Source organism: Pelodiscus sinensis, chromosome 1, assembly GCF_052426305.1.
Source record: "Pelodiscus sinensis isolate ZL-2025 chromosome 1, ASM5242630v1, whole genome shotgun sequence".
Classification (NCBI taxonomy): domain Eukaryota; kingdom Metazoa; phylum Chordata; order Testudines; family Trionychidae; genus Pelodiscus; species Pelodiscus sinensis.
The window spans coordinates 118,180,788-118,200,072 of record NC_143052.1 but is presented as its reverse complement, the minus strand read 5'-3'; the positions used below and the strand labels follow the sequence as shown (position 1 = coordinate 118,200,072).

Sequence of the window (19,285 nt, the reverse complement as noted above, 5' to 3'; positions counted from 1 at the left end):
TTTTAGCTATTTAAGATTTGCATTGATTGGTCGAGTTATCCTGACAATGGCTTTAAAAAGATATTTTGAAGGAATTTTTTTTTAATTTCAGAAAATGGATATACTTTTCAGTTGCTGTTCAGTCATTACAACTGTATCATTTTTTCCTCAAATATAAATTATTTCTTAACACTGTGCCATTGGATTAGAATTCTCAAACATTTTGGCTTTTTAAAATGTTCTTCATTTAGAATAAAAATAAGCAGGAATATATGCACGGTTTGAAACCATGTGCGTCATTACATGTGTGTCGCATCACACGTCACCACATCATGATGCAATGTGTTGAGGTTTCACAGGGCCCCAGGGAGCTGCAAGCAAGCGTGTTACACAAAATAGCCGAGGTAAAAATCCCAAGTACCAAATTCAGTGGCAAATATTACAGGCTTTCATATACATTACTTGCATGTTGTCGTATAAGAAAATCAAATAAACATTGACAGGTTACAGAAACTGATTTGCACCTTCATGTTCAAGATTGATAAAAATAGGCCTAATCATACTGTTCTAAAGCTCATCTGTACAACACAAATTAAAAGACTAACCCAATAGCTTTTAAAGAAGTCCAGCACAATCTCAGAAAAGCTCTTCCCAGAAAAGGCCATGGTCAAACTCATTCCCTTCAAGGGGAAACCAGATCAGAAACCACAGAAAGACCTTGTAACATGCTTTTGTGTAACTAAAATTTAAATTCTGTATTTTCACTGTTTATCAAAGCCGAAAGGAAGGCGATATTGTGGCCTAAGCTACTAAGTATAAACACTATTTCCATTTTAGTAAACATGGCAAGATACCTAAACACAGAACAGTACAATAATACACAGTTGCTTTCACTACCTTTCCCTCTCTTGCCTTCCATTTGCTGAACAACACGTATTCTGGAAAGTGACTACCTCTGTTAGAACTTGATAAAATTATCGTTAGTTATCATTACATGGAATTTTTCATATTGAAATGATCATCAGACATGTATGCTTTACTACCCCTGAAATGCAACTCTCTCTAGAGTGGAATGCAGCAGGCGATTAACAGTATGCAACACCACTACAGTTTATGGCAGGAAATAAAGTAAAATATTGTATCCAACTTCAACCAAATTAACCAGTTAACTAAAGTAATTATTAAAAGAGAAAGAGACAGAGAGAGTCAGAGAGAGAGATTCTGGTGTCTCAGGCACACAATACATTCTAAAAGTAACATCCTGATGGAGAAGACTATATGATGTGCCACATCCCACGTGGTCCCATACCAGGAATTCTGGATGATATCTGATGAGCTTTCAACAATATTTACATGCACCCCAAAAAATTATGGCCCAAGTTCTGCCTTCGGATATGCACATGCAGCTCCCTTGAAATAGTTGTGCCTGTGAAGCTGATAGCAGAATTTGGCCTTAAGTACTTCACTCTCAAAAAACATTTAAGAAAACATGCCACCACCAGAAAAGGAGTCAGAATGTCCCAATAAAAACAAAGTTCACAAAACTCAAGTTTATAGTTGCAGTGATATGACTTAAAACAAACGTACAGCAGAGAAACCAAAGCATGGTTTTGTCCTAATGAAAATCTAATTCATATTGCTATGTCAACATATTATTAGAGAGAAGGCTTGCTCTTGATATGGAGTGTAAATCTTAACTTTGATATTCCTGACACACAGTACTTTATTTTGGACCTTAATACTATTTAAAACACAATTTATTGTATGGAATATAAAAATCCCTGTTTTGCAAAAAAACCCTTTAATCTTTACAGTAAATAAAATGAATGAAGAGCTAGAGATCTTTCTGAAATCTTCGCTTCCTCTCTGTATTTAATTGTGTTTATTTTTACGGCAAAGTCAAAAAGGAAGACAATTTCCCAAGGTCAAACAAGAACTCTGAGACAAAACCAAGAGTAAAACCCAGATGTCCTGATTCCCTGCCCTAAGTTTTAGCTCACAAGAACATCCTTACCCTATATGTAGTAATGATACTGCCAGGTGATTATTTTGCAATAGAGTTGCCAGGTGTCCGGTTTTCGCCCAGACAGTCCATTATTGGTGGCCCCTGTCCGGTTTAAAAAAAACAACAACAGAAAATAAAGGACATGTAAAATGGACAGCAGGGACATTTTTAAAGGTACAGCAACCTTTTTTGGGGGAGGGCACCCAACTTTGGTTTGTCTCCTGCTTCCCTCCCTCCCCCCCCCAATTTTTTTCCTGTCATGTTCGTGATTTTTTTGTGAAAGCATATGGCAACCCTATTTTGAAATTCCATACTAATATTGTTAAACTCATACAGCTGAAGTGTACAATACTAGATAATAAAAAGTATTACTATTATCCACATGGCTTGTGGAAAGGTAGCATCAGAGTACTTTGTTTTAGGCGACATAGCTTAGCTTTCCAATGTTCTAGTGATGTGACTTCAGAAATGTACTTAAATGATGGGAGGGGAGGGGGTGGCGGAGAGAATAAATACTGATTGGTCCTATTCAGAAAATGCCTTCAAAACCCTGTGTGTAATTTGGGATTTTCATTGCCAGATTCTGAAGGGAGAAAACGTGGGGTGCAATATCCCTTTTATTTTTTGAACGCTAATTACTGAACACTGTCGGTCAAATCCCCAGCTACTATAAATCAGTGTAGTTTCAATGAAATCACATTGATTTACATCAGCAGAGGATCTGGCCCTGTTTTGTTATATTATTGGAAAATTAGGTTTCAGTTAGGGATGTGATAGTATAAATGCATAAACTGTTACATACAGACCCCCTTCCCACCTCACCCCCTCTGCTGCCTCCGTATGAGAGACAGCAATGCGGGGGTTGGGGCAGAGGGGAGACTCAGTACTTGCAGAAAGAGACGGCAGCACGGGGGAGGGGGTGTCTCCCCTGCGCAGGAGCCGCCTCCCCTTGCATGGAAACGTGTAACCGCTAAAATTTTCAGCAGTTACATGTTTACCTAAGTAAATGCATTTTAAAATCCTAGGTCCTGTCCTTTTCATAAGGATGCGAACACATTTTATATCCAAGTAGCAGCTATAATTCGGCCTATAAATTCACATTAGGGAATGAAAACATTTATCTAAGTTATCTTGCGATTCTTAAAAGTTGTTTAGCTTCTACCGGCTAGTGTTATTTCTCTTACTAATGCTAACACATGCAAACTACATCTTAGCTTCTGTACTGACCTCTATAGAAGAGCTGTGTATTCAGAAAAAAACAATTAAGATACAGACAAGGAAAAACCTGTAAGCAGGACCAGATTTTCAAGAACTCAATAGCCATAAGAGAAGGACAAAAAGCTATACAGGTATATGGTACTTTTATACTTGTATAATTGCCTAGAGGTGATGCTGGAATATCAGTAAGAAATCATACCCAACTGTAACCAAAAATATTTTCATAGTAAAAAGCCTGCACGTAGACCAGACCTTATTATTTTTTATATTTAAGTTCTCAGTTAAAGGGACACACTCTAATTCATGCAAGAGCCATTCCAGTGCCTTTCCTCCCTTCTCCTTTGCAAAGAAACAGCTTTCACTTCTGTTCTTTAACCACCACCTTGTTTGGATTTCAGCCTAGTGTTCTCCTCCTCCTTTGTCCCTCCCAGTTATTTCTGGTACTCAAAGGCACCCACTTCCAGTAAAGCCAAAGCAGCATAGAGACATGTGTGGGTATAGTTCGTTGTCTTTAAACTTCCGGTTTCAGTGCAAATTCTATATGGCTATTCTGGGACTGCCACTGCAGCACAAAAGAAAATCACCAAACATTCTGGGGAATCCCCTTCTGTCACTTTTATTCTTCTGACAAACAAATTAGTGATGACGTGTCTACTTAGGCATGGTACTGGGCAGTAGGGTGTTCTTTATTTGCAGTTAAGTCAGGAAATGAGTAATAGATTTCCTTTGCAGTCACACTGGGGTTTTAGACTGGTTGAAAAGAGCCTTAACTTGTCAATACTTCAGTTTTATTCCAAACGGGGCTAACATGTAGCATTTTCATAGTCTTCATACTCTTAAAGTTTTGAACATTGACTAACGAAACCTCATAACAGTTCTGGAAGACAAGTAATCGTTATCCCTATTTTATAGATCTGGAAATAAAAACAAGGACACAGGTGAAGTGACTTGCCAAAGCCACCTAGGCAAGGCAGTGGTGGAGCCAGAAGTAGAAGTTAGGGCTTCCTGTCTACCTTATTTTCCCTCAAATTTCCCAGTATTACCTCAAGTTCAGTTTCACCAGTGTTAGCAGTGGTGACTAGGTATAGATGTTCAACCTGCAAGTGGCTTAATTATTCTATTTATTCTTGCTCAGGCATGGTGAAGAAAACAATAGCAGCCACCTATGGCCCGGTCTACACTTCAACTGAAGGTGGGCTTAAGATTTGTAATTCTAGTGACACAAAAAACATAGCTGAGTTGGCATACCTTAAGCCTAGCTTCAGCACTGTCCTCACAGTGGGAGGCTGACTAAAGAAATGCTCCAATCAACTTCCCTTACTCCTCACACTAGGAGTAGGAGTTCCAGTGTCAACCTCAGTGTTCCATTTAGCATGTCTTTACTAGACCTGCTAAATTGAACACCAGAAGATCAACCACTACAGTATCAATCTTCTAGATGTGGCGTAGACTTCCTATCATTAGTCCCATTAATGAAGAAGCAATAGTGCAATGCAACTTGTTGAAAATTATTCACAATTTTTAACAATTTTTTTATAAAAACAATTCTTACATTAAAAATGTTGAGTTGCTTCTAGTAGAGAGCCATCCTATTCTCGGGGGAGGGGGGAGAATATCTATAGTAACTTACAACGAGTGTGCACATAGAGAACTGCACTACTACACCTATAACAACATCTGTAGTAGTGGATCTGGGAACTCATAATTATGGAGCAACCTTAGATTAAACCCCTTGAAATTTAAGATGAAGGCCATTCACCATCCTCCTTTGCAGATGCCGCAAAACCCAATGAAACATTTACATCATTCCACGCCAAACTGCAGAGGTTTTCTGATAATAAATTAGTGCTGCCTAGAATAAAAATAAATCACCATAGACCAGATCTGTAATGGCAGAAATTGCCACAGCTCCACTTGAGTCAATAGATCTATGTTTATTTACACCAGCTAAAGAGCTGGTCCTAATGTCTTGAGCTGACATTTTCCCCAAGGATATCGTATGTAGCAATTTGGCTCCTCCCTTACTACTGTAGTAAGTTGAGGGTCAGTAACAGAGTCAGCAGGCCTAAATAGAGGCCTGTAACATGAAAAAAGCAAGAGGCCGGCAATCTAGTGAGCAAGACTTTGGTTCAGTAACACAGGAGCCAAGAAAGAGGCCGTACTGATAACTGTGTAATTGTGTAAGTTAGGTAGAGCATGGAAGGACACAGGGAGGCACTGGGTACAGACTGTAAGCCAAAGGGGAGTAACGGAACATCTTAAGAAATGTCTTGGTACAAAGACTCCCTAAAAACTAATGCACATACCGACCTAGGTTCAGGCCCGGGTCGAGATTGACAGCATGAAGGATAGTAAGTAAGCCCCCCTTCCATAAGGTGAGGGGTGGTAACTAGGCAACAGATGGTGGTAACCTGGTACATAAAGAAATGATGTAAGTTGTTTGTACCTGTCTATAAAAGGACACCACAAAGGGTGCTTTCTGGCCGACCTTGGGGGGGAGGGGGTCGCGCACTGTCCGAGACAGAACATCAGGAATGACTGCCCGTCGCAGGGAGCCATAGCCTGTAATACCTCTGAGGCTGGTATAGGGGGCTCTGTCTGTGAGGTGGAGTGTTTTCCATATAAGGGCATGTAAATTAATAATCTTCCCCTGCTCGCTCCACCCATTGCAGTAACAGATCAGCCAGTGGGCTGACTGGTGCTCAGGCCTGCTACTCCACCCACTGCAGCAAAAACCAACCTATGGGGTGATAAGTTCACAGGCAATAAAACAGGCAGGCAGCCCCTCTCTCACTGGGGATTCGCATTGAGTGAACGCCTGGCCTGATCACCCAGACGCCTTGCACCCCCCGCTCTTGAGTCTTACTGAGCGTACTCCGAGTTGGTCGACCCGAGTGGAGACAGTTTATGAGCGTGTGACCGGTACTTGTGTTCCTGCTGTCTCCAGAACTGGTATAACACCCCCCCCCCCCCCACCATCATCCCTATCCTAATTGATTTTTTAGTTGTCCTTATTGCTTGCCAAGTGACAGTGGCTAAAAAGTTACTAAGTTAGTTTATAAATAGTTGTGGTTTAGATTTTTTACTGTTTCCTTGTATAAAGTTGTGTAAATAGTCAGCCCTATGGATAATACCAATGTTAATTCAACTGTTCCTAACCCCTGGGCAGTTATTGGGAATTATTGTGATTTAGAAAAGCCTCAGGGAATTGTTTTGTGTTGTCTGGCAATCTGTTTAATTTTTATTCTGATGATTGTCTGGCGCCATCAAAATAAAATCAGTTTGTACTTTTTGAAACCCCCAGTTGTGGTCTCATCCTTTCCGGCATCCCTTCGAACCTCGTGTATTACGGGGACTGACATGGCGTCACGAACAGGATGCCGGAACCCCGGAGACCATGACAACTCTGATAGTTGCCCCTGGGCTAAAACTGAGACCCCAGGTTCTGAGGAGGATCAGTTTAATCATTTGCAATACCACCTCCTCTGTACTCGACAGCGCGAAGGGGCCCCTAACACTTTTGACTGGGTCTGTGTCATAGGACACGGCCATGATTGTAGGACCTACACCATTCCTTTGGGGTTGAGCGATGTGGGCTGCTTGCTAACTTGCCATCCCACCTTCAGGGCCACCCCGGCCGATAATAGCCTTCAACCGCGTCTCACTCAAGTGGGTGAGACAGCCCCTAATTCAAACCCTCTTAGCCTCTGGAAAGAGGTGAACAGAGTAATTAAACTCTGTGGGGTAGCCCCCTCCATCTTGGCCCCCGAGCCAAGAGCCCCACATGGATCACCTGCACACCACCTGTTAATAGGATTGGTCCAAAGGTTAGATGGGATAAAAAAGGTTAAAAAACGACACCCCGATTCTTATAAATCAGAGGATGTTCTGGCTGCCATCTGCAATACCCTAGCAGTGGCCCTTGATAAAGTTACCGTCTACCATGGGGCCATTACAAATTGCGCCCGTGGGGTGGCGCACTCGCAGTCGGAGGGAGAACCGGAGTTTTCCCCTCAGGCGCCAAAGACGCCTCCTTTAGAGACACAACTTCCTCCCCCATACCAAGGCTCTCATGACCCACCAAACATTTACCCTGGCTTGACTACCCTGAGTTCAACCATACCCACAGCTCCCGACCTGATTGTATCGGAGGCCCTCCCTGTGACTGTAACCCGATTAAAAATGGATGGTCAGGGGAATACCTCTCAGGTAACTGAGACCCGCCCCCGAACCAAGGCGGAAATGAAGGAGTTCATCACGGACACTGCCCGACGTCCGGATGAGCCTCCTATAATCTGGGTAGGGAGATTAGCCTTGGAACAGGGGAGTGACTGGGTTGACCGGGAGGAAGCCTTAACGTTAACCCGTACCGGGAGTTGGTCGCGGGGCCTTATGGGGGGAGTATTGGCAGCGAATAATCATTGGCCTGTAACGGCCGCAGCTGCCGCGCACCTCCAAATACAAGGGGGATTTCGCGCAGTACAGATGCCACCTGATTGTGTGAATAACTCCACTACCCTTATGTACGCAATCGCTGGGAGTTCTATTCTGCTCTGGGATCCCACTGCACACCCCCTCAACTTAACTAATGTTCAGACGGTAGCACAAAACCCATTTCGTTTTGTTGATGATCCCACTCAGATTCCCATAGAAGATGCAGCTGTTACCCTAGCCGTGGACAACAGCCCTAATCTAGACACAGGGGCTCTTCTGTGGCTAAGGGGATACACAGGACAACCTATTGGCCGACTATACGACGCTGTAGAGAGGGTGAAGTGGGCAACACTAAAGGCCGCCCTACTTGCAACCCCCTCTACTCTGGTGAAAGGGTCCAAAATGGCGCCCAAACCCAAATACCCCGAGCGTTCGTTCATCGAGCGTAAGATTTTTGGATTTTTATTGGGTAAGGGACTCACCAAGGAAGCTATTAGGAAAATGAATAGTGATCAACAGAAAGACTTGGCTGTGAAATTGGGGTGGGAAGATCGCCCTATTCCCCCGCAGCCAAAAAACGGGGAGAGGCCGAGTGCCTAGCGGTCACTCGGCCCGATTTAAATGACCCTCGACCCTATCAAAACCTGACTACCGAAAACGAGACAATTATCCCCTTTTTGTTAGACACGGGGGCACAGGTATCCATCATCCCCCCCGATATGCCCCACACCTCCACTGGAAAGATAGTCTTTGTACAGGGATTAAATAGCGTTGAAGCAACCTACGTTAGTCCATCACAATTGGCTTTCTCTTCGATCTTAATTAGCCCGCCTTGAGGGCGTTGTTTGTCCCCTTTTTGTTTTTCAGGTACCAACCCATTCGAGCCCCCCACCGGCTGTTTGACTTCCGGAGCCGACGAGAACCATCAAGATGGAAAAAATTTAAGTCTGCCACTGAATCTTTCGTTTGGGGATATGTTACCAAATGTCCCGCAATCTCGAAGCCCTCACTAATTTGACCGCTGAAGGGTTTCGACAAGTCGATTTGGCTCTTACTGTACTAGCTCATTATGCCGAAAAGAATCGTCTAATGATACAGGTTATATTGCAGAAGGACTTTTGTATGGCACTCGAGGACCTTGACCCCAGGTTTAAGGACCAATACCGTTTGCGTTTCAAGCCCGGGTGGAACAACGTTTCAGCCATCACCCAACAGCTGACCTCACTTGCAGTTCAGATTCGCGAACAGCGGGAAGAATGGGACTGGTGGCAAACAAAACTTTCCTCTTGAGGACTGAGTACTTGGGCATCCACCATTAAGCAGTGGTTGATTGTATGTGCTCTTGTGTTACTAGCCTTTTTAGTGGGCACTGCTGTTGCAAAAGCTCTTATCCACAGAGTTGTTTCCGCTTTCCCTGTTACTGTTGCTTACTTTTCCCTTTCTCCCCTTTCTGAAGACAGCAGCTCACCAGAACCTCAATTTACCCAATTGGCTTCTTGCTGATTACCCTTACGTGCGCTCTCACCTTAGGCAACCCCCTTACCGCTTGCTCCGGACAGCCACGGGGGCATGTCCGAGACAGAACATCAGGAATGACTGCCCGTCGCAGGGAGCCATAGCCTGTAATACCTCTGAGGCTGGTATAGGGGGCTCTGTCTGTGAGGTGGAGTGTTTTCCATATAAGGGCATGTAAATTAATAATCTTCCCCTGCTCGCTCCACCCATTGCAGTAACAGATCAGCCAGTGGGCTGACTGGTGCTCAGGCCTGCTACTCCACCCACTGCAGCAAAAACCAACCTATGGGGTGATAAGTTCACAGGCAATAAAACAGGCAGGCAGCCCCTCTCTCACTGGGGATTCGCATTGAGTGAACGCCTGGCCTGATCACCCAGACGCCTTGCACCCCCCGCTCTTGAGTCTTACTGAGCGTACTCCGAGTTGGTCGACCCGAGTGGAGACAGTTTATGAGCGTGTGACCGGTACTTGTGTTCCTGCTGTCTCCAGAACTGGTATAACACCCCCCCCCCCACCATCATCCCTATCCTAATTGATTTTTTAGTTGTCCTTATTGCTTGCCAAGTGACAGTGGCTAAAAAGTTACTAAGTTAGTTTATAAATAGTTGTGGTTTAGATTTTTTACTGTTTCCTTGTATAAAGTTGTGTAAATAGTCAGCCCTATGGATAATACCAATGTTAATTCAACTGTTCCTAACCCCTGGGCAGTTATTGGGAATTATTGTGATTTAGAAAAGCCTCAGGGAATTGTTTTGTGTTGTCTGGCAATCTGTTTAATTTTTATTCTGATGATTGTCTGGCGCCATCAAAATAAAATCAGTTTGTACTTTTTGAAACCCCCAGTTGTGGTCTCATCCTTTCCGGCATCCCTTCGAACCTCGTGTATTACGGGGACTGACACGCACTAGGCGCCTAAACGGCAGGTGTCATTGCCTGAACTTATAGAACGCACAGTAGCTTGACTTTGACTAACTGCTGTTAATATCTGTTATATGGCAATAGGCCTGCCTGGTGTTGGTACCTTGTCAACACGGGCCATAGTGCCCAACTTGTATAGCTTCCCATTTGACAATAAACCTGCTCGATTGATTTCAAACCTTGCCTGCATCTGTCGTTTCCAGGGCGCCTCAGAGATCTCCTGTGTTGACGCAAGTGCATGGGGTCTAACACTCTAGATAAAGGGAGTACTGATTGTTACGCACGCAGCCGAAAGTTTATCACCACCGATGGAGTAGAGGTCCTGTCAGGAGCGCGCCAGGATGACCCTGACCAGACGACGCTGACACTGACAGTCCAGACCACCAAAGGTACCGAGGTACGAAAACACCGAGGTACGACAACTACTACTACATCTAAACCCCTATTTGTGCTTTATGAACATTTTTTGAGACTTTTTGTACAAGACTTTTTTTTTTATCCTGATCAGGTCACCTAGACGGTCACATTTATGCTTAAGATTTATGTTTGTTTTTAGGATTTCAATGAAGCTTTTGAAGTTGAACACAATGGTTTTTCAGTGGTCAGGCAAGCTGACCAAGTATCTGTGACTGCAATGCCGCTTCTGCTAGTGTCATTTTGAGAATATCTTTTGACATAAAGCAAAATTGCAATTGTTGGACTCATGACACGTGTCAGGCTAATAAACTTTGAGATTAAATTTTCCTCAAAAGAACAAATACGGCATCCCAAGAATGCTCGCCAAATGTGCCTCACGCAGTCCTAAGAAAAATCACTCAATTTTCCCCACGCATTCTGTCCTAGTAGTCTTCATAGCTGACACTTGGCCCCTGACGAGCCTGAAACACTACTTATATTCCTGGAGAGAGGAAACAACTGTCCCCACAATAGTCCTCAGCATCTTGACCAAATACTAACATGTCGAAAAGTTAAAAAAAAAAGGGGGAGCATGTTCTGGACCTAAGGACCTCATAGGCAGCCTAAGTAGGTTCTCTAATATCCTTGTACTCATGTCGGCCCTTCCACTTATACATGGACATGAGATTGTATCCCTCTTTAATCTATTAACCCAAAGAAGAAAAAGATCACATTAATATACATTTCAAAGGCACTTTTTTCCTGTTTTAACAACTCAGCTTATGAAATAATTTTCAGAACAGGGAACTTGCTTTCTACCCCTGCCCCCATCTGCTTGGATTTCACTCAGACTGGACAGTGAAGGCCTGATTCTCCACTACTCTGCAACTTGTACAGTCATTCACTTTAGTACAAAGATGGAGTAAAAAACCCCTACCAAATATAATGATAGCATTTTATGCCCATTTTGCACCTTTTATAAATGACTACACAAGGTGCAAGGACAATGGAGGATCAGTTCTTCAACTAGACAAGTCTATTTATAGTGCTTTTACACACTGGTTCTCATTCACTACCACAGTAGGATCAAGTGTTTCGAAGAGCATAGAAGAATCTTCACTCCACCCCTTTCTCCCTCCATTACTAACCTCCCTTCTTCCTTTTATTTCTCAGCTCCTCATGTGCTCTATTTCTAGTGCCTAGACCTCCTCTCCCCGACTCCATCTTTGATGCTCTCCAGTCAGGGTTCTCCCTGGCCTACCGAAGCTGCATTCATTCACAACTTCATCCTTGACCAATTCAATCTCCTTGATCTCCTTGTCCCTTTTTACATTGGCAGACACTCGCTTATCTTCAAGACCCCCTCCACCAACTTCCTCCCACGCTATGCATGCCTAATTTTTTTTTCAAACCATGCCAACTGCTACAAATGTCTAAGTCTGGTTTCCCTTGGTGCTCCATATAGAGCTCTCTATGGGCTTTCTCCATACTGACTATTCTCAACCCTAGCTCTTTGGGGCAGGGGTATTTTCTTTTCCTATCTTTTTAAACTGCCATAAAAATAAGTCAGTAAAATATAATCAGTCAGTAAAATCTAAAAGATTAAAAAGATGAGTAAGAAAAATGACTGAGAAGGCTAACGGGTTTAATTAAGGTGTTTAGATACCAAGGAGATGGGCACAATATAAGAATCAGAATAGAATACAATATACAATAGCTCATGTAGCTTCTTATTCCACTGAAGTCAATGGCACAACACAAGATCAAGTGTACACACCCAAACTGTATACATGGGTGGAGAACTGGATGTAGGACCCCATTTGTCTATCTTGTATGCACACTTGTGTGTTGGGTGATCTAGTTACTATTTCCCTAATTTTTTAAAAAAATTGCATAACCTTGTTTCCCCATCAAATGGCTCATCTGCAAATCAACATAAGGTTTTCAATTTCAAAAGAAACTCTCAAAGTTACCAGCAAAACAGAAATGTTCATCCTCGGTGACTCACTGGTGTTATTCCCTTGTAAATGCCACTGAACTGCATTTCTTTTTTTTTCTCCTTTAACCCAGAATGAAGGCTGTTCTACAAAGGGATGAACAATCCAGGGGGTGATGACCAGCACAGCCAGCCTCAGGGTGAAGACCAGTTTTACGAGAGCCAGAAAGATGAAAAGTATTTATGAACCCTCAAATTTAATTGAAGGGTTTTTTAAAAAAAAAAAAAAAAAAAGTAGGGGTTGGAGGTATCAAGACACAATTTTCAGATTTCTATTATCTTTACAGCTGGAGAAATAACATCTAGGCTGCCTGATTTAAGAACAGGACGTGCACAGCTGGGATATATGTAAGCAGTTTTACTGGAAAATTATGGAAAGGTTAAATTCACCCCTGAACTGAGGGGCCAGCAAAAAACAGTCTCCTTTCTAATATTTGGTGTCTTTGTTAAAGATTTAGTTCCTAGAATCATTCAGTTCTGTAAGACTCTCAGCTTTCATTGTTAATAAACACAACATACTTCTAGGCATCAAGGTCATGGCAAAAAAAGCTTGAAAATGTGAAATCTAAAGACTGAAAAACAAAAAGGTTACTATAAAAGGACCCCAAATGTATTATTTTTAAAATATATTAATTCTAGGCCGATCTCATAATTTTGAGCACTGGACCTATATCCCACTTCATTCCACTATGGCTCTCAGGCCCCCATTCAGCACTGATGCATATGAGAATAAATTCATGCCACTCAATAGTCCTCATAGAGCTCAGTGGGAAACTTCTGATAAGTGTAAAATTGTTTACTCGTGTGTTTGCAAGTTTGGGCCCATAAGGTTTAAATGATATGCAAGTGATATAGACTTTGTAGTGCCCCCCACACCCAAAATAATCTAGGAGTTTAAGCATTGCTAGGTTCCCCATCTGCTGCAGTATTTTTTGTGCATTTTGATAACTTCTAAGTTGTTTTTGCTGTCTTTTTCTCCATTTAACTACAGAATCTAAAGTACCCAGCAGTTCTAGTGAGCGCTACAAAAATAGGCATGCTATTCTCCTCCTTTCCAAAGTTTGAGATAGAGGACATCTGTCAGAGAAATACAGGAAAATGGAGACTTCAGCAACTCACCTTATATTGAGTTGTTTCATCAGATTTGTTCTGTCTCCATCTTATTCTTTTTTCCTCTCATAACGGTCTACTCTTTCTTCTCTCATTAGTACTGTGAAAAATATCATCACATGTAGGGTCTCAGTCCCCACCTCAGTTCTCTCACAATGGGTGAGTACATTCTGTGCTCCAGTTATGTGCTCAAATTAGGCCCTCTGTGGGACTGCAGCAATGCCTAGATCTACGCTGGCTCTCTGCACGGAGCAGAAATTTACACTTTAAGGCTCAATAATACTCTTATTTTTGTCAAGGGAATTTTATCACTGACTTCAATGGAGTGAGGAATAGGCCTTTGTCAACTCCTCTTTTCCCTACTAAAAGTCTTCCCGGTGCATTTCCCCCACCCTTGCCTCCTCAAAGGCAACCTGTCTCTGAGTATCCCCTTCTCACATGGTACCTTCTTTCCCCCCACATTTCTTCACTAGAGTTCACTCTACTCTTTAGGATTGCAATATGACACTACCTACCTCCTCTCTCAGAAGGGGATAAGAATGGCCATACTGGGTCAGACCTTTGGAAGACAGGGTTCCGGACTAGATGGACCAAGAGTGGCTTGTGCCAGTTGCTTCAGAGGGAATGAAAAGAACAAGGCAATTATTGAATGACCCATCCCATCATCTAAACCCAGCTTCTGGCAGTCTGAGGCTGAAGGACACACAGAGCATGGGTCTTACAACCCCGACTCTTTGGCTATCAGCCATCAGTGGACCTAACCTTCACTGTCTCATCTAATTCTTTTTAGAATCCAGTTATAGTTTTTAGGCCTTTACAACATACCCCAGCAATATCTTCCACAGGCTGTGTGTTAAGTGAAGTAGCATTTCCTTTTCTTGCTTTTAAATCTGTGGCTAATGAATTCAATTAGGTGACACCTCTCCACGCTCCCTCCCCCTGTTCTTGTGTTACGCGATGGGGTCAGTAACATTTGTTTTTTCACTTTCTCCACACTGCTCATGATTTTATAAGCCTCTATGCATCCCTCTACCCCTTAGTCATCTCGTTCTGAGCTGAACAATCCCAGACTTATTAATATTTCCTTATATGGAAGCTGTTTCATAGCCCTAATCATTTTTGCTGCCCTTCTCCGTGCATTTTCTAAACCTAATTTTTTTTTTTTTTTTTTTTTTGAGATAGGGCGGCCAAAACTCTTTGCAGCATTCTGAGTGTGTGTACACCACAGATTTATATATTGGCAGTATGATAATTTTTTGTCTTATTATCTATCCCTTTCCTAAGTGTTCATAACATTAGCAGCTTTTTGACTGCCACTGCATAGTCTCTCCTTCCACAGAATCTACCACCATTAGCTGCTAAGGAGGGAGGGGATGATGGGTACTTATCCTCTCCCCTCATATGCAAGCAGCTTGGAAGCTTAGCAGCTTCCTTCACTGAACAGCTCTATGCCTGTGACTGACAGGGAGCTCGCATCTGCCTCGACACCAGCTGTGGAAACTCAGGTGCTACCATGCTGACAACTCGTGATACACTTTCCGGGCTAATGATCAGTTTACATTTTGGTTGCTAGCTTCACACTGACACAGTCTGAACATCTAACTTTAAAAAATATGAAAAAAGAGATTAACACTGGCATTTAATAGTCCCATAAATTGAAGTCTGAGTCCCAAAACCCGTATCTCATCGCTCCCTGATGTAAATGAAAAGAACTTCACCTTTGATAGCAACTCTCATTTCAACTTAATCATTTTCTCTCACAGCATCAACAGTTCACTTAAACAGAAGCTATACTTACCACCACCCATGCTTTAATAGCTCCCTCCCTTAACTCCCTGGGTTCTGCTCTCAGAGATTTGTACCGCAGTGTCTGACAATCACCCACCCACAGACACACTGTATCCAGCCCACTTTGAGAAGAAGAATACAAGACACCCTGTCCCTTAACACAAGCAAATGTACTGTACAGTCAGTAATTGTCAGTGAATATTACCCATCCAAGAGAGGGCAAGGAGTCAAACACATGAAAATGAACTATCAAGATTTTAGTTCTTTGCAAGAAAGAGATAGATAACAGTTCTAATTGAAAATTAAAGCAAGAGGCACAATACTAGCGAAGTATATTTATTGTGTTAACATACCATTTGTCTTCTGGGCAAGTTACTAAAAGGTCATTTGTTCTTCATGGCAAGTGTTGAAAATAGTTTGTGTTGCGGGTCTAACTTAAAGGAACAATGTCAAAACCCTGAGGCCCAAAATGACCTTTTTACATCAACATGGAGATCTAAATCTTGTATTGAGGACAGTGGTGATGTTTACAGTTAGCTTCTCTCCCCACCCCCATTTCAACATGAAATACCTTACAAGAGAGAAAATGGACTGCAAAGTTAATGCACTTACTGTATGCCTATAAATCCTCGTGTGCAACTTCAACACTGCTGTCCAGTGTCAAAGGCAAGCCACTCACTGAATTCCCAAATCTCTCTTGCCAAGGAAAAGTGTGGAGGAGTGAGAGAGGAAGAAATGAAAATGCTAGTATAGCTTCTTGATGAGAAGGAACATACGACACTATATGTTTGGGAAACAGAAAGGGACTTGCCTTGACTAGGTCTTGCTTTGAAAAGAAAAGGAGACCCAATTCTTCTGAGTACAGCAGTTTTTGGAGGCAGGTGGTCAAACTGTCTTTCAGCAGGGTCAGGATATTCATGAGAGGAGGGACTGCAAGACTGGGAAAGTGAAACTAAAGAAATAAAAGAGGCTGATACACACCAAAGATTAAATTCCAGAAAGCACAATAGCTCAAGGGAGTGGCAATTCATATGGATTCTAAAATCCAACCCACTTTCAATGGACTATTTCTATCCCATGGATGTTAATGTGAAATGAACTTAGCAGTCAAATTTTGATCCTAGAAAAATGGTGAGTAACCCCCAATTCCCATTAAACTGAGAGCCATGTGGGAGCTAGGGATGTAACAGTGTAGTCGATTAACCGATAAGCAAACACTTATAGCCTAATACTATAGACTACACGCATTCCCCTTTCCCCCCACCCCCGCCACTTGCCAGTAAATTTTTTAGCAGGCTGGCCAGCAGCCCAGCTCAGTTCTGGTTCGTGCTGAATCCAGGAGTTTAGACCACCCCTGGACAGGGGTTGCTGCCACCCTGCACTGCTGCCTCTTTATCAGAGGCAACAGCACAGGTCCACAAGAGGAGCTGGGTTTTAAACTGCCACCTGGCACCCCATGCTGCTGTCTCTGATACAGTGGCAGCAGTGTGTAGTGGCATGGTGCTTCTCGGGAGTGAGGCTGGAGCGCACTGGCTGTCAGCCCCACCCCCAGAGACTATAGAATAGTCGACTAATCGATAAAAATTCATGAAGTTAATTGACTATTCAATTAACCAATATTTAACATCCCTAGTGGTATCAAGCCCCAGGACACAAGAAATGCCACACAAATAGTATTAAATGGCACTTCAGGAAAAAAATGCCAAGGCCTATACAAGATGAGTGAGGCAGTATCTTTTAGCGGAGTAATTTCAGTTAGACACACAGATTTTTGAGCCAAACAAAGCTGCTCCTCAGGTCAGCTGCTGCTCGAAAACTTGTGTCACCAATAGAAGTTGGTCCAATAAAAGATATTACATCAGCCACCTTGTCTCACTAACTTTCTGGAACACCACTGCACACAGCCACGGAAGGTCTGTTTATAGTGGTATATACTAGAACCTACACAGCTACAAGACACAAGTTGGGTGAGGTAACAGCTTGTAGAGAGAAAGCTTGCTTCTTTTACCAACAGACCTTGGTCAAATAAAAGTTATTACGTGACCTACCTTGTCTCTGTAATAGAAGGTCTGCATAGACATGGAGCCTTAATTAACTATTCATTCAAGAGAAAGTTCCTCTAGGTCAGGAAGGAGCGGTAGGGCAGGTTACCTAGTACTAGGGAAGTTGTACCACTGCTGTCTACACTGTACTTGCGGTACTCCTTGGGTAAACAGAGGCCTTAAATCCAGGGCTGTAAATCCAGTATTTTTCACTAACACTAAATTCACTTAACAGCACGTGTTGTGTCCTCTTGTTGCAGACTCCACACTGACGGAGTTTCAGGTAGAAGGCACACAGTCAGGCTGAATCCTGTGAGGTGAAAGCCTCCTCTAAAATAGCAGAGAGGGGAAGGGAGCATCTGAGTCACCTTTCAGGAGGCAGTCAGCTCTTTGCAAAAATTAAGTACAAAAGAAGTCTCAAAAAGGCAAATTTCATTTTCTTGAATACCCTTTTGGCTGCCATTCATGACAGACTTCACACAATTTACTTGCTGCCCTGTCACATCTGTGGAGCAAAAAGGCAAAGTATGGATGCAATGACAAGTAGATGAAATATTTTTTTCTCTTTAACGTTCTTAGTTCCGGGTTTGCCTTCAACATGTAGAGAGAAAAAGAAACTATTGGAACAGACAAAGCTGCTTTACAGTTTAGTTACTTGGTTATGCCTTCTGCTTCTTGAAATTCTTGGAAATGTAATAAATGCAGGCAGTCCCCGAGTTACGCGGATCCGACTTATGTCGGATCCGCAGTTACGAACAGGGCCCTCCCTCTCCCTGGTCTCCAGCAGCCCGCGTGTTCCACCGCTTTGCTCCCCGTCCCCCTGGTCTGCAGACCAGGGGGACGGGGAGCAAAGCAGAGCAAAGCCGCGGAGCCTGGGGTTCTTAAGTTGAATCTGTATGAAAGTCAGAACTGGCATCCAGATTCAGCCACTGTTGAAACTGATCAGTTTCAGCAGCGGCTGAATCTGGACGCCAGTTCTGACTTACATACAGATTCAACTTAAGAACAAACCTACAGTCCCTATCTTGTACGTAACCCGGGGACTGCCTGTGTTACTAAGGGCCTGTGGCCCCTGCTTGCTACACTCACCAACCCCCTCTGTCCACTGCAGCCGGACTGTGGCCTCTCCTCCTACCCATGTCACAGCAGGAGTGGGGGCTGGACCACGGGGCCCGCTCCAGGAGGAGGGATAGGATACTGTGGCCAGAGGGGGGCTGGGCACCGATTGGGGCCTTCATTTTAAATAAAGTCAAAGACTATTTCCAACACAAAAAGATTTCAACATTGTCTTTACTTATGGCAGGGGTGGGGAATATTGTTTAGGTCGGGGGCCACTGACCCACAGAAAAAAAATCAGTTGGGGACCACACCAGTGAGAAGGAAAAAAAAGCTCCTCCAAAAACCCCCAACTCTCATTGATGTGAGGTGCCCCCGACTGAAGCATCTCACCCCCCAGTGCTTCAACCCCATTGAGGGAGAAGGGCAGGACTGAGGTTCAAGACCTCAGGCCAGATTGATTCTTCTGGAGTTCCAGAATTAGTGGATTTTGTAGACCCTCCACTATGCTCTGGGTGGGGCCAAAAATGAGGGGTTCAGTGTGTGGGACTGGGCTGCCAGTGTGCGAGATAGGGATGGGGGTGCAGGATCTAGGCAGGAGGTGGGATGCAGGAGGGGCCGAGGGTGTGAGGTAGGGTGCAGGAGCAGGCTTGGGGCAGGGTGTCTGGGTTGGGGTGTAAGACAGGGGGCTGGGAGTGCAGGGCTGGGCATGAGAGGCTGGGGGCACTTATTGGTCTTCAGGCCCCATGCCAGTCCCAGGCCCCACTGCTCCCATTAACTGGAATTTGGTCAATGAGAGTGCAGGGAAAGGTTCCAGGCAGCACATT

General features: G+C 43.5%; 1 protein-coding gene across 5 annotated transcripts in view; it reads right to left on the bottom strand.

Moving 5' to 3' along the window:
- SOX5 (SRY-box transcription factor 5) overlaps positions 1 to 19,285 on the bottom strand; it is an 895,980-nt gene that overhangs the window by 822,923 nt on the left and 53,772 nt on the right. Inside the window, exon 2 of one of the 5 annotated variants that reach the window (XM_089769670.1) lies at positions 1,994 to 2,086. The exons of 3 other annotated variants lie outside the window; for them this stretch is intronic. The gene's annotated coding sequence lies outside the window, so the exon portion shown is untranslated. Of the gene's footprint in view, positions 1 to 1,993; positions 2,223 to 19,285 lie in introns of those variants that run through there. One more of the 5 variants, XM_089769669.1, reaches the window with a different exon arrangement.